We start from the raw sequence: 11,567 nt of genomic DNA on the forward strand, positions 1-11,567 counted from the left end.
AAGAAGGAGAGACGTTTCTCTCCTTCTCTCAGAACTCTGGAACATCCCAGGAAACTGAATGGCAGAAGATTCAGAACACGTAAAGTACTTATTCACGCAAGGCAGACTGTGGAACTCCCTCCCACATGAGCCAGTCATGACCACCAACCTAGATGGCTTTAAAAGAATATTAGACAAATTCCTGGAGGAGGAGAGAGCTGTCAAACGGGGTGGGGGCCAGCGATGCTTCTGAACATCAGTTGCTGGAAACTACAGGAGAGGAGAAGGTTCTTGTGCTGGAACCCCGCTTGCAAGTTTCCCAGAAGAGGCATCTGTTTGGCTCCTGTTCAGTCCCTTTCTTTTTGCTGGTCCTGAGCAAAACTGCCTGTCAGGTTGGGGGGAACGACCCCACTTTGGGGTATTTTGAGACACAGGGGTCAGCACACCCAGGGAGCCCCATCCTGTTGAGTCTCCCTCCCGCTTTTTCCTTCCTTAAATTATCCACTGAAATCTTTTCTTCATAAGGAAGTTGGCCACAGGCACTCTCAGAGCCCCCCCTCCATCTCCTGCCTGCTAGTGGCCTCTCCCCTCCCTCCTTCTCCAGGCCTGGCAAGGGGGGGGCTGCCTGCTTTCTCCCCCTTCCCTTATTTGGCAATGAAATCTGCTTCCAAACCCCAGGAGAGGAGGAAATATATCTTGCCCCTCAAGACTCCAGTCTCCCTGCTGAAAGAGGGGGGGTGAGGCCTGAGGCTGGGGGGGGGGGTGTCCAATCTGCCTGTCCCCTGACCGGAAAAGCCTGCAGAACCTCAGCAGGTCCATTCAGAGCCGTACAGAGAAGGAAGAGTTGTAGCAAAGAGCGTCTCCAAAGAGAATCATCATCATCATCATCATAGAATCACAGAGTTGGAAGAGACCACAAGGGCCATCGAGTCCAACCCCCTGCCAAGCAGGAAACACCATCAGAGCACTCCTGACATATGGTTGTCAAGCCTCTGCTTGAAGACCTCCAAAGAAGGAGACTCCACCACACTCCTTGGCAGCAAATTCCACTGTCAAACAGCTCTTACTGTCAGGAAGTTCTTCCTAATGTTTAGGTGGAATCTTCTTTCTTGTAGTTTGGATCCATTGCTCCGTGTCCGCTTCTCTGGAGCAGCAGAAAACAACCTTTCTCCCTCCTCTATGTGACATCCTTTTATATATTTGAACACCCCTTAACCTCCTCTTCTCCAGGCTAAACTCCCTTAGCCGTTCCTCATAAGGCATCGTTTCCAGGCCTTTGACCATTTTGGTTGCCCTCTCATCATCATCATCTATTTATACCCCGCCCATCTGGCCGGGCTTCCCCAGCCACTCTGGGCGGCTTCCAACAAAATATTAAAATACAGTAATGCATCAAACATTAAAAGATTCCCTAAACTGGGCTGCCTTCAGATGTCTTCTAAAAGTCTGGTACCATATTTTTCACTCTATAAGATGCACCAGAGCATAAGACGCACTTAGTTTTTGGAGGAGGAAAACAAGAAAAAAAATATTCTGAATCCCAGAAGCCAGAACAGCAAGAGGGATCGCAGCAATCCCTCTTGCTGTTCTGGCTTCTGGGATAGCTGCACAGCCTGCATCCGCTCCATAATACGCACACACATTTCCCCTTTTTAGGAGGGAAAAAGTGAGTCTTATAGAGCAAAAAATACGGTAGTTGTTGTTGTCTTTGACATTTGGTGGGAGGACGTTCCACAGGGCGGGCACCACCACCAAGAAGGCCCTCTGCCTGGTTCCCTGTGACTTGGCTTCTCGCAGGGAGGGAACCGCCAGAAGACCCTCGGAGCTGGACCTTAGCGTCCGGGCAGAACGATGGGGGTGGAGACGCTTCTTCAGGTATACGGCTGCCTCTGACTGTGGAGGGAGAACGGACCCATCCTGGCTAGGAGCCATCAATAGTCATCTCCTCCTTCATGAATTTGTCTAATCCTTTTAAAAAGCAATCTGTGTTGGTGGCCAATACTGCCTCATGTGGGAGGGAGTTCCATGGTTTAACTCTGTGCTGCGATAAGAAGGACTTTAGACCAGATGGCTGGGAGGTTGCCTGCTCTTGCTAGGGTTATGTTTCCTCTGAAGGAGCAGGTTCACAGCTTGGGGTCCTCCTGGTTCCTTGGCTGTCGCTCAAGGCTCAGACGGCCTCAGTGGCCCAGAGTGCCTTCCATTAGCTTCCGCTGGTGGCCCAGCTACGCCCCTTTCTGGACAGGGATGGCCTAACTACTGTTGTCTACGCTCTCAAGGTTAGATTACTGCAATGCGTTCTACATAGGGCTGCCTCAGAAGACGGTTCAGAAACTTCAGCTGGTGCAGAATTCAGCGGCCCTGTTGCTCACCGGAGCAGGACGGTTTGAGCATCTTACACTGATCCTGCTCCGACTGCACTGGCTACCAATTAGTTTCTGGGCCCAATTCAAAGTGCTGGTTTTGACCTCTGAAGGCTTAAACTGCTCAGGACCACAATACCTCAAGGACTGCCTCTTTCCATATGACCCTACCTGGGTCCTGAGATCATCTTCTGAGGCCCTTCTTCGTGTGCCTCCTCCTCAAGAGGCCCGGAGGGTGGCAACACGAGAACAGGGCCTTTTCTGCAGTGGCTCCCTGTCTATGGAATCCTCTCCCCTGGGAAGTTTGCCTGGCGCCTTCATTATACACCTTTAGGAGCCAGGCAAAAATGTTCCTTTTTAACCAGGCCTTTGGTTGATCTGTTTGACATCCCGTGCCTTTTAAAACGTAGCTCTTTTGTGGGGTGGATATTATTGGGTTATTGCTTTTATTTTATATACTGTGATATTTTTATGTGAACTGCCATGAGACCACTGGGTATCGGGAGGTATATAAATACAATATATTATTATTATTATTATTATTATTATTATTATTATTATTATTATTATTATTATCTGTCCTGAATCTTCCAACATGGATTGCCCGTGAGTTCTGGTGTGAGGCGAGGGAGAAAGGAATGTTCCTCTGTTCACTTTCTCCCCACCGTTCTGTGCCAAGACGCTGGACAAATACAGATGTGTGCCAGCTGTGATGAAGAGGCGAGCTTTTGTGATGCCCTAAAAGGCTGTGCCCCAGGCTGGTCGGCCAGGGAACCCAGCGGGGGGGGGGGCAGCCCATATCCAGAAGTGGCACCCAGGACCCTCCATGCGAGGGACAAGCGTTCCTGAATGCCAAGTTCAAGATACAGCTGCGTGGGGGACGATTGCCAAGTAGGTGAACATGGTCTGGTTTGACTGCGAAACAGGACACTTTCCCCGAGGAGAAGACTGGCGAGAAGGAATGAGAAAGGGCAAATCTCTTCAGAATGCTTGCGGGTTCTTCAAAACCACAATAGGCTCTCAGCTGGAACAGCCGTCACTCGTTGGGAAAAGTGCCACAGCGTCCGAGAGGATGCCAGCGTGGTTAAGGAGAAGTCAACAAATCGACAGGACCAAAAAGGGCTTCTTTCTCTACAAAATGCCCAAATGTGGAGGATAAACAGGAACTTTGGCAAGAGAAAGGCAAACAGAGAGCCAGACTCAGCGAAGCAGTTTCAAATGGGAGGCAGCTGAAGGAGTTTCGCAAGCACAATGAGGGTTCCCTCCTCTCCCCCCCCCCCAGGAGAACCCCAGAACAGAGGCAGGGGGAGATCATTCAGGGCACAAGCAGAAATGAAGGTGCTGAGGGAATGATTGTAATAGTGTGATACTGAACAGAAAGTGATGCCCAAATATAAATAAGAATAAAAAATGAGGGGCCTAGCACTGAAAAACAGGCCAAATATCATAAAATCCTAGAATCCTAGATTGCCGGAAGAAATATCAACAACCTCAGATATGCAGATGACACAACCTTGATGGCAGAAAGTGAGGAGGAATTAAAGAACCTTTTAATGAGGGTGAAAGAGGAGAGTGCAAAATATGGTCTGAAGCTCAACATCAAAAAAACGAAGATCATGGCCACTGGTCCAATCACCTCCTGGCAAACAAGAAAGGGAAGAAATGGAGGCAGTGAGAGATTTTACTTTCTTGGGCTCAATGATCACTGCAGATGGTGACAGCAGACACAAAATTCATAGACGCCTGCTCCTTGGGAGAAAGGCAATGGCAAACCTAGACAGCGTCTTAAAAAGCAGAGACATCACGTTGCCAACAAAGGTCCGTATAGTAAAAGCTTGAGAGTCCCATGGACTGCAAGAAGATCCAACCTCTCCATTCTGAAGGAAATCAGCCCTGAGTGCTCACTGGAAGGACAGATCCTGAAGCTGAGGCTCCAATACTTTGGTCACCTCATGAGAAGAGAAGACTCCCTGGAAAAGACCCTGATGTTGGGAAAGATGGAGGGCACAAGGAGAAGGGGACGACAGAGATGGTTGGACAGTGTTCTTGAAGCTACCAGCATGAGTTTGACCAGACAGGGGGAGGCAGTGGAAGACAGAAGTGCCTGGCGTGCTCTGGTCCAGGGGGTCACGAAGAGGCGGACACGACTAAAGGACTAAACAACAACAACAACAAAGAATCCCAGAATTGGAAGGGGCCCCAAGGATAATTTAATATAACCCCCTGCAATACAGAAATCTCAATTTGAGCATCCCTGACCAACCTCAGCTTGAAAACCTCCAAGGAAGAAGATTCCACCATCTCCCAAGGGAGACTATTCCATTGTTGATCAGCTCTTGCTGTCAGAAAGCTATTCCTGATGTTGAGTCACAACCTCCTTTCTTGTCGAAATTAATTAAGCCAATTAACTAACATTTTGTCAAATTAATTAAAATAAATAATTTCAATTGGATTTTTCAAATGGGCAATCAGCTGTGGCTGTTTTGCATTTTATTGTGCTCTTGTTTTCCTTACTGGGAAGATATTCTGAATAATGCTTTTTTCAGGGAAGTGTGGGAACTGCTGGTTCCCTGTGGCTCCCTTCCTTCCGGTGCTCCTTGCATTTCCTGGCTTTAGGCACCCGATGGTGTTCGCGAATCTGTTCATAAATCAAGAAGCCGCCCAAGTGCTTATTGTTTGTTTGCTCCACCGTGAATTCTGAATTCGGTTCCCACCGCCTTCACGTTCCTAGATTCAGTTTTGCAAAAAGCTTTAGCGCCCCCTGCAGCCCAAAGAAGCTCAACGCAGCAGGGGTCCGGCTGGCTGGCAAGGCGACAATGTGCCATAGCCGTCAACTTACAGATTTGAAAATAAGGGACCAGCAGCCTTGAAAATAAGGGATCAACAGCCAAAATAAGGGAATCCGGCACTCGTGGAGCCAGGCTGCTTTGGCTGCGACTGACTGTGTTTTGCAGGGGGTTGGACTAGATGATCCTAAGGGTCTACAACCCCCACCAAAGAAGAGGGGCAGAGAAAACGGATGAATGGCGTAGAGATGGCAAAGCTTACAGGCAGAATTAGAAACCAAGAAGAGGATCTCTTTAATAAAGAATGGGGAAAGTTTATAATTTATTTGAAAAGCTATTGTAAAAAGTTACATACATTGGTAGGATTGACAGAAAACTGGTAGTAAAAATTTGAACTATGGATGGACAAATGATTTATAAAAATAGAGTTATGAAAGGGATGCAGAGGGGGAAATCACCACATTAAGATGCTGCACTGGTTGGAGGGGATGCTAAGCAGCATGTCGGGGCTGCCATCGTCCTGGCACAAGGAGTTCCATCGGCCCTTCTCCGCCCGAGAGAGAGGGAGGGAGGGAGACTCTTGCCCACGCCGCCCCCGAGACTGGCATGAGGCGGTTGTGGTGCTGGCGTGGCCGCTGAAGCACCGCCCTTCAGCGTCCCTTCCCATCCCCTCCTCTTCCTCCTCCCTCAGGCCGCCTCCTCAGCCGCCGCTGCCTCCTCTGGCTTCCCCTGGCAGCGTGCAGACGTCTCGCAAGAGAGGGGCTGCCTGCCTGCTCGCTGTCACCCGTCTGCTCACAACGCGCCCCTGAGGGGGAAAAGGGAGAGACGGAGAGGCGGCAGCTCGTGTGTGCACTCTCTCGCGCGGCAGAGGACCCCGAGCCTCTGCTTCCTTCCCGAACCGGGTGAGCATGAAACCCGGGAAATTTAAGGGACATCATCAATCTGGGACAGCAGCAGGACACGGCGCTGGGATAAGGGAGTTTCCCGCCAAATAAGGGACGGTTGACAGCTATGCAATGCTCACCCCCCCCATCCTCTCTGGAGGGTCGGGGTGGCTCCCGCTCTTTGCCGGGCCGGATTGCTCATTCACAGGCTGTTTGCCACTGACAAGAAGGCGCGGTCAAGGAGGAGAGGACAGGCTTTGCCAGCCTCTTCCTGCAACTGGATGCCCTCCAGCTGTTTCGGACTACAATTCCCATCAGCCTCGGCACCATACGGCCAGGCTGGCTGGAGCTGATGGGAGTTGCAGTCCGAAGCATCTAGGGTGGGAGGAGCAGCAGGTTGGAGGAGGCTGGCAGGTTTCAGAGCTCAGGAAATAAAGAGGGAGGTGGTGCATATGTTTCCGAGGACAATTTAAAGTGTTGGTGCTGAACTTGAAAGCCCTAAGCAGCCTCGGTCCTGTAGACCTGAAGGAGCGTTTCCACCCCCATCGTTCTGCCTGGACACTGAGGTCCAGCTCAGGGCCTTCTGGCGGTTCCCTCGCTGTGAGAAGTCAAGTTGCAGGGAACCAGGCAGAGGGCCTTCTTGGTGGTGGCACCTGCCCTGTGGAACGCCCTCCCACCAGATGTCAAAGAGAACAACGACTACCAGACTTTTAGAAGACATCTGAAGGCAGCTCCGTTTAGGGAAGCTTTTAATGTGTGACATTTTAATGTATTTTTAATCTCTGTTGGAAGCCGCCCTGATGGATGGGATATAAATAATAAATTATTATTATTATTATTATTATTATTATTATTATTATTATTATGCTCATTGTCCAAGGAGGACGGAATGAGAAGACATCAGCTGCATTTCAAGGGGTTGGACTAGATGAGCCCTGAGTTCCTTTCCGTCTCTGCCGTTCTGTAATTAATGAGAGACAGTGTTGTATAGTGGTTAGACCTTGCGACTAATGGACCTGGGAGAGGCCAGGATTCAAATCCTCCCTTGGCCATGAAGCACACTGGGTGGCCTTGGGCGGGGCCAATCCTGGCCCCTCCAGACTCACCTATCTCCCAAAACACTACCAAACCCTTTGCCACGTAAATACTAAACTGATAACAACACAGACAACCTAACAGGCTGTATGTAGCTATATAAATTCTTATTAGAGTGGAGGGGGGGGGGAAGGATTTGATCCCCTGCTAAATTTGCCCATTTGCCCTCTGACAAAGAAATGGCCAGTCCATAATTTAAATGGTAGGTTTATTGTAGCTGTGAGAGTCATAATAACAACAGGAAAGCCCCCAGAAACCCAGAAGAGAAAAGTCAGAGATTTATGTGCATTATAATGAGTGAAATAAGTATTTGATCCCTTTGCAAAAGATGACTTAGTACTTGGTGGGTGGCAAAACCCTTGTTGGCAATTACAGAGGTCAGACGCTTCTTGTCGGTGGCCACCAGGTTTGCACTCATCTCAGGAGATATTTTGTCCCACTCCTCTTTGCAGATCCTCTCCAAGTCGGTAAGATTTCAAGGCTGATGTGCAGCTACTCGAACCTTCAGCTCCCTCCGCAGCTTTTCGATGGGATTACGGTCTGGAGACTGGCTAGGCCACTCCAGGACCTTCATGGGCTTCCTCTTGAGCCGCTCCTTTAAGGGTGCCTTGGCTGTGTGTTTTGGGTCATTGTCATGCTGGAATACCTGTCCTCAACCCACTTTCAGTGCCCTGGCTGAGGGAAGGAGGTGCTCACCCAAGATTTGACGATACATGGTCCTGTCCATCGTCCCTTTGATGCGGTGAAGGTGTCCTGTCAGCGGCGGGTGCCTGGTGCCCCCCAGAATTTGGCGCCCGGGTGCCCAGCACCCCTTGCACCCCCGGGGAAAGACGGCCCTGCTCCCGGGGTTGTTGTGAGGATTGATTCAGGAAGGGAGAACCACGTCCACCACCTCAAGGACGGGGTACAAAGGCCATCAAGGAATAAGTACATGAATAAGATGTAGGGAAATAAGATGTAGGGAAAAGAAAACCTTCAATAAGGCAGTTTTTCTGCAAGGGCTTCCTTCGGGGGGGGGGGGGCTCTGCCTCCTGGGAGCTTTTCTGGAAAAGGCTGGCAGAGGCAAAGGGCGGGGGGGGGGCACTCCGCTGCAGGCTGCACTCAGGATTTCCTACACCCTCTCTGGCACCGTCAATATTGACATTAGTCAAGTGACCTTGGGGAACACAGGCAGCTGGGCGAGGAGTCCTGGGAGTAGCTCTGAAGGCTGTCCTTTCTCTTTCACTTGCACTTCTTTCCTGCTCTTCATTTCCCTCCACCCTCAAGGGGCAGGGAGTTCCAGGGGTAGCCTTCTTGTTGCAGGAATTTATGTATAGGTTGGGGGGCTGCCCCTCCAGCAGATATCAGGCACATGCAGCCCACTACCAAAATCAGCATAATCGCTTTTGTGACTTTTGTGATTTGTCCCCACAAAAGACTTCATCACAGTTTCTTCCTATCTATTCAAAGGGCCTCTGCTGCACGATACCAAATATAAGAACTCACTGATCAATGGATCTATGTACTGGCTCACTGGGAAAACTTCAGAAATTCATCTAGACCTGTGAGCTCAGCTCCTCAGCAGCCCCTCTGCCTGAGTGATAATTCCTGGCCTCCTGATACCTGAGTGCCAGACAGGTAGCCATTCCAGAAATAACAAACCCAGATGAAGACAAAAGGGTGGGATGAACTTGGCTGGGAAACAGGGAAATGTAAAGATCTCTTTTATTACACTTGATGGGTGTTTTGGTGGAGGGCAAGGGGAACCATGGGGCAGGGTCCAGGATGCGCAGATTACGGCCACCAGACCTCCCCTTTCATGATGTAACCATGATGTATTAGTGATGTAGGTTTTTTTGGGGGGGTAACATGGGGATCAGCAGCTAATAAACGTTTGGGTTCTGTCTTGTATGGGGCTTCCATCTTGTTCCACCTGGTGGCAGGTGGGAGTCCTGTGGCGACAGTCTTCCATCAAGACCAAGTCTCCTGGCTGCTGTTTTGCTCTGGTCTTCCTGGCTGGTCTCCTTGTTTTTTGTCCAAGGGAGCCCTCAGATTTCTCCGCTAACATTCTGCATGATGGGGAGCAACTGGAGGCATTTTCAGCAGAGCTGCCTCTTTACAGACGCAGATGCTACGCAGATGTTGTATGCAAAGACAGAGGGAGTCTTGCACGAAGCATCGACCCCCCAACAGGGAACAGTTCTTTGCTTGAGTTCTCTCTTTCTCCTCCAAGTGAAAAGGAAAGTAAGAGAGGGCGGGTTTGCAACCAGGTTGCCTGCTGCACCAGCCATCACCACCAGGGGGCAGTGCCCAAGCCTGGCAGCGCCTGGGGGGGGGTCTCTCGCATCTTTACAATCTCCAGCCTCAGGAGCCAAGTGGGACATACACACACACCCCTGCCAAAACCCAGAGGTTTCTTCATTTTCTGATGGGGTCAGGAAGCTTTTTCAGCAGGGGGCCGGTCCACTGTCCCTCAGACCTTGTGGAGGCCGGACTATATTTTGAAAAGAAAAAATAATTAATGAATTCCTATGCCCCACAAATAACCCAGAGATGCAACTTATATAAAAGTACACATTCCACTCATGTAAAAACATGCTGATTCCCAGACCAACCGCAGGCCAGATAGAGAAGGCGATTGGACCAATTCCAGCCCCTGGCCTTAGGTTGCCTAGTAAAGGGACCCCTGACCATTAGGTCCAGTCGCAAACAACTCTGGGGTTGGGGCGCTCATCTCACTTTATTGGCCCAGGGAGCCGGTGTACAGCTTCTGGGTCATGTGGCCAGCATGACTAAGCCGCTTCTGGCGAACCAGAGCAGCGCACGGAAACGCCATTTACCTTCCCGCTGGAGCGGTACCTATTTATCTACTTGCTCTTTGACATGCTTTTGAACTGCTAGGTGGGCAGGAGCAGGGACCGAGCAACGGGAGCTCACCCCATCACGGGGATTCGAACCGCCGACCTTCGGATCGGCAAGCCCAAGAGGCTCTGTGGTTTAACCCACAGTGCCATGCATTAAAGAAATCAGTAAGTATTCAAAGCTTCTGATCCTGTTCAGTCAGGTGGCCATTGCTCAGTGGTGAAGGGAAGGCACTCTGCACGTTCTCAAAGGCATTATCTCATCCTTCTTGGCCCTTCCCCAGTGGCGGCTGCTGCTCATGAACTTTGGTGGGCGGAAGGCAGGGAGCCCCTCAGGAGAGTTGGAAGGGATCCTGGGGGGGGGGGGGAGATCATTTGGTTCCACCCCCTGCAATGCAGGAATATGCAGCTGTATACTCACATATTTTTTTTCAAAATATAGTCCGGCCCCCCACCAGGTCTGAGGGATAGTGGACCTGCTGAAAAAGTTTGCTGACCCCAGTTTTAATGCATTTGCAACCCCCCGCCCCCCCCCCCCGTGAGTTTATGGATCTCCAGGCAGCCAAGACCAGGAAATTAAAGTGGGACCAGGCAGGGGAGAAAGACAGCTCTAAATTACAGAGTCCAGCAAAAAGTGTCCAAACTGGAATTCAAAAGTAAAGAATGGCTCAAAACAACAGAGGAATTTCAAATGCTAGGAAAATAAAACGGGATTTGTCTGACTCTCAAAAGACACCAAGCGCTGGTTCCATTGCTGGGCGAGTCTCCCAGAGAGAGCAGCATTCCAGAGACCGGCAGGGAAGGCCTCTCCCCACGCAGGACTTTAAACAGGGCTCAGCACCTCTGGCTGCCCCCCAGCACCGCCCAGAGGGGCTCTCCATCGCCAGGAGACCCTGCGCAGAGCAGCCTGCAGGCTCCGGGTCTGTCTTCAGGGGCAGCCCCTGCTGCAACCCACGGCAGTAGTCTAGCCTGGAGGGGAGCAGAGCAGGAATGGTGGCCAGGCTATGCCTGCAGTTGTTCTGCCAGCCCAGGAGGGCAGAAGGAAGGGGCTCCTTTGTGCAAGGATGTGTATAGATACTAGGAGAGGATCTACCGTATTTTTCGCTCCATAAGACGCACCTAGTTTTCAGAGGAGGAAAACAAGGAATGAAACAGTGGATGTATGATTTTTGTGATTCATGCTGTGGCCACAGACATGTGATTTGACGGTGAGTTTGGGGTAGCCCAATGCAAAAATCCTGAGGATCCATGTGGATCCGTGCTTTGTAACCATGTTTTTGCGCCATTGTGGCCCCACGAAACAGTGGGTGTGTGAATTTTTTGGTGCAGGCTGTAGCCATGGGCATGCTATGTGATCTGATGGTGAAGTTGGGGTGACCCCATGTAAAAATCCTGAGGATCCAAGGGCTTTTACCTTCCCCCTCCCAGGCAGCCTCCACTAGCGTCCCTTATTTCCCTCCCGATCCCTTGCCCATCAGCGGCTTCCTTTCAACACCCCCTTCCCGCTTTCTAAAAAAAAAAAAAGCACAACCTGCTTTTCTCCCCTGGGCAATTCGGCTCCAGGGACCACGCATTCGCTCCATAAGACGCCCAGATATTTCCCCTTACTTTTTAGGAAGAAAA

Source organism: Podarcis melisellensis (assembly GCF_964234715.1).
Source record: "Podarcis melisellensis genome assembly, chromosome: 9".
NCBI classification, from domain to species: domain Eukaryota; kingdom Metazoa; phylum Chordata; class Lepidosauria; order Squamata; family Lacertidae; genus Podarcis; species Podarcis melisellensis.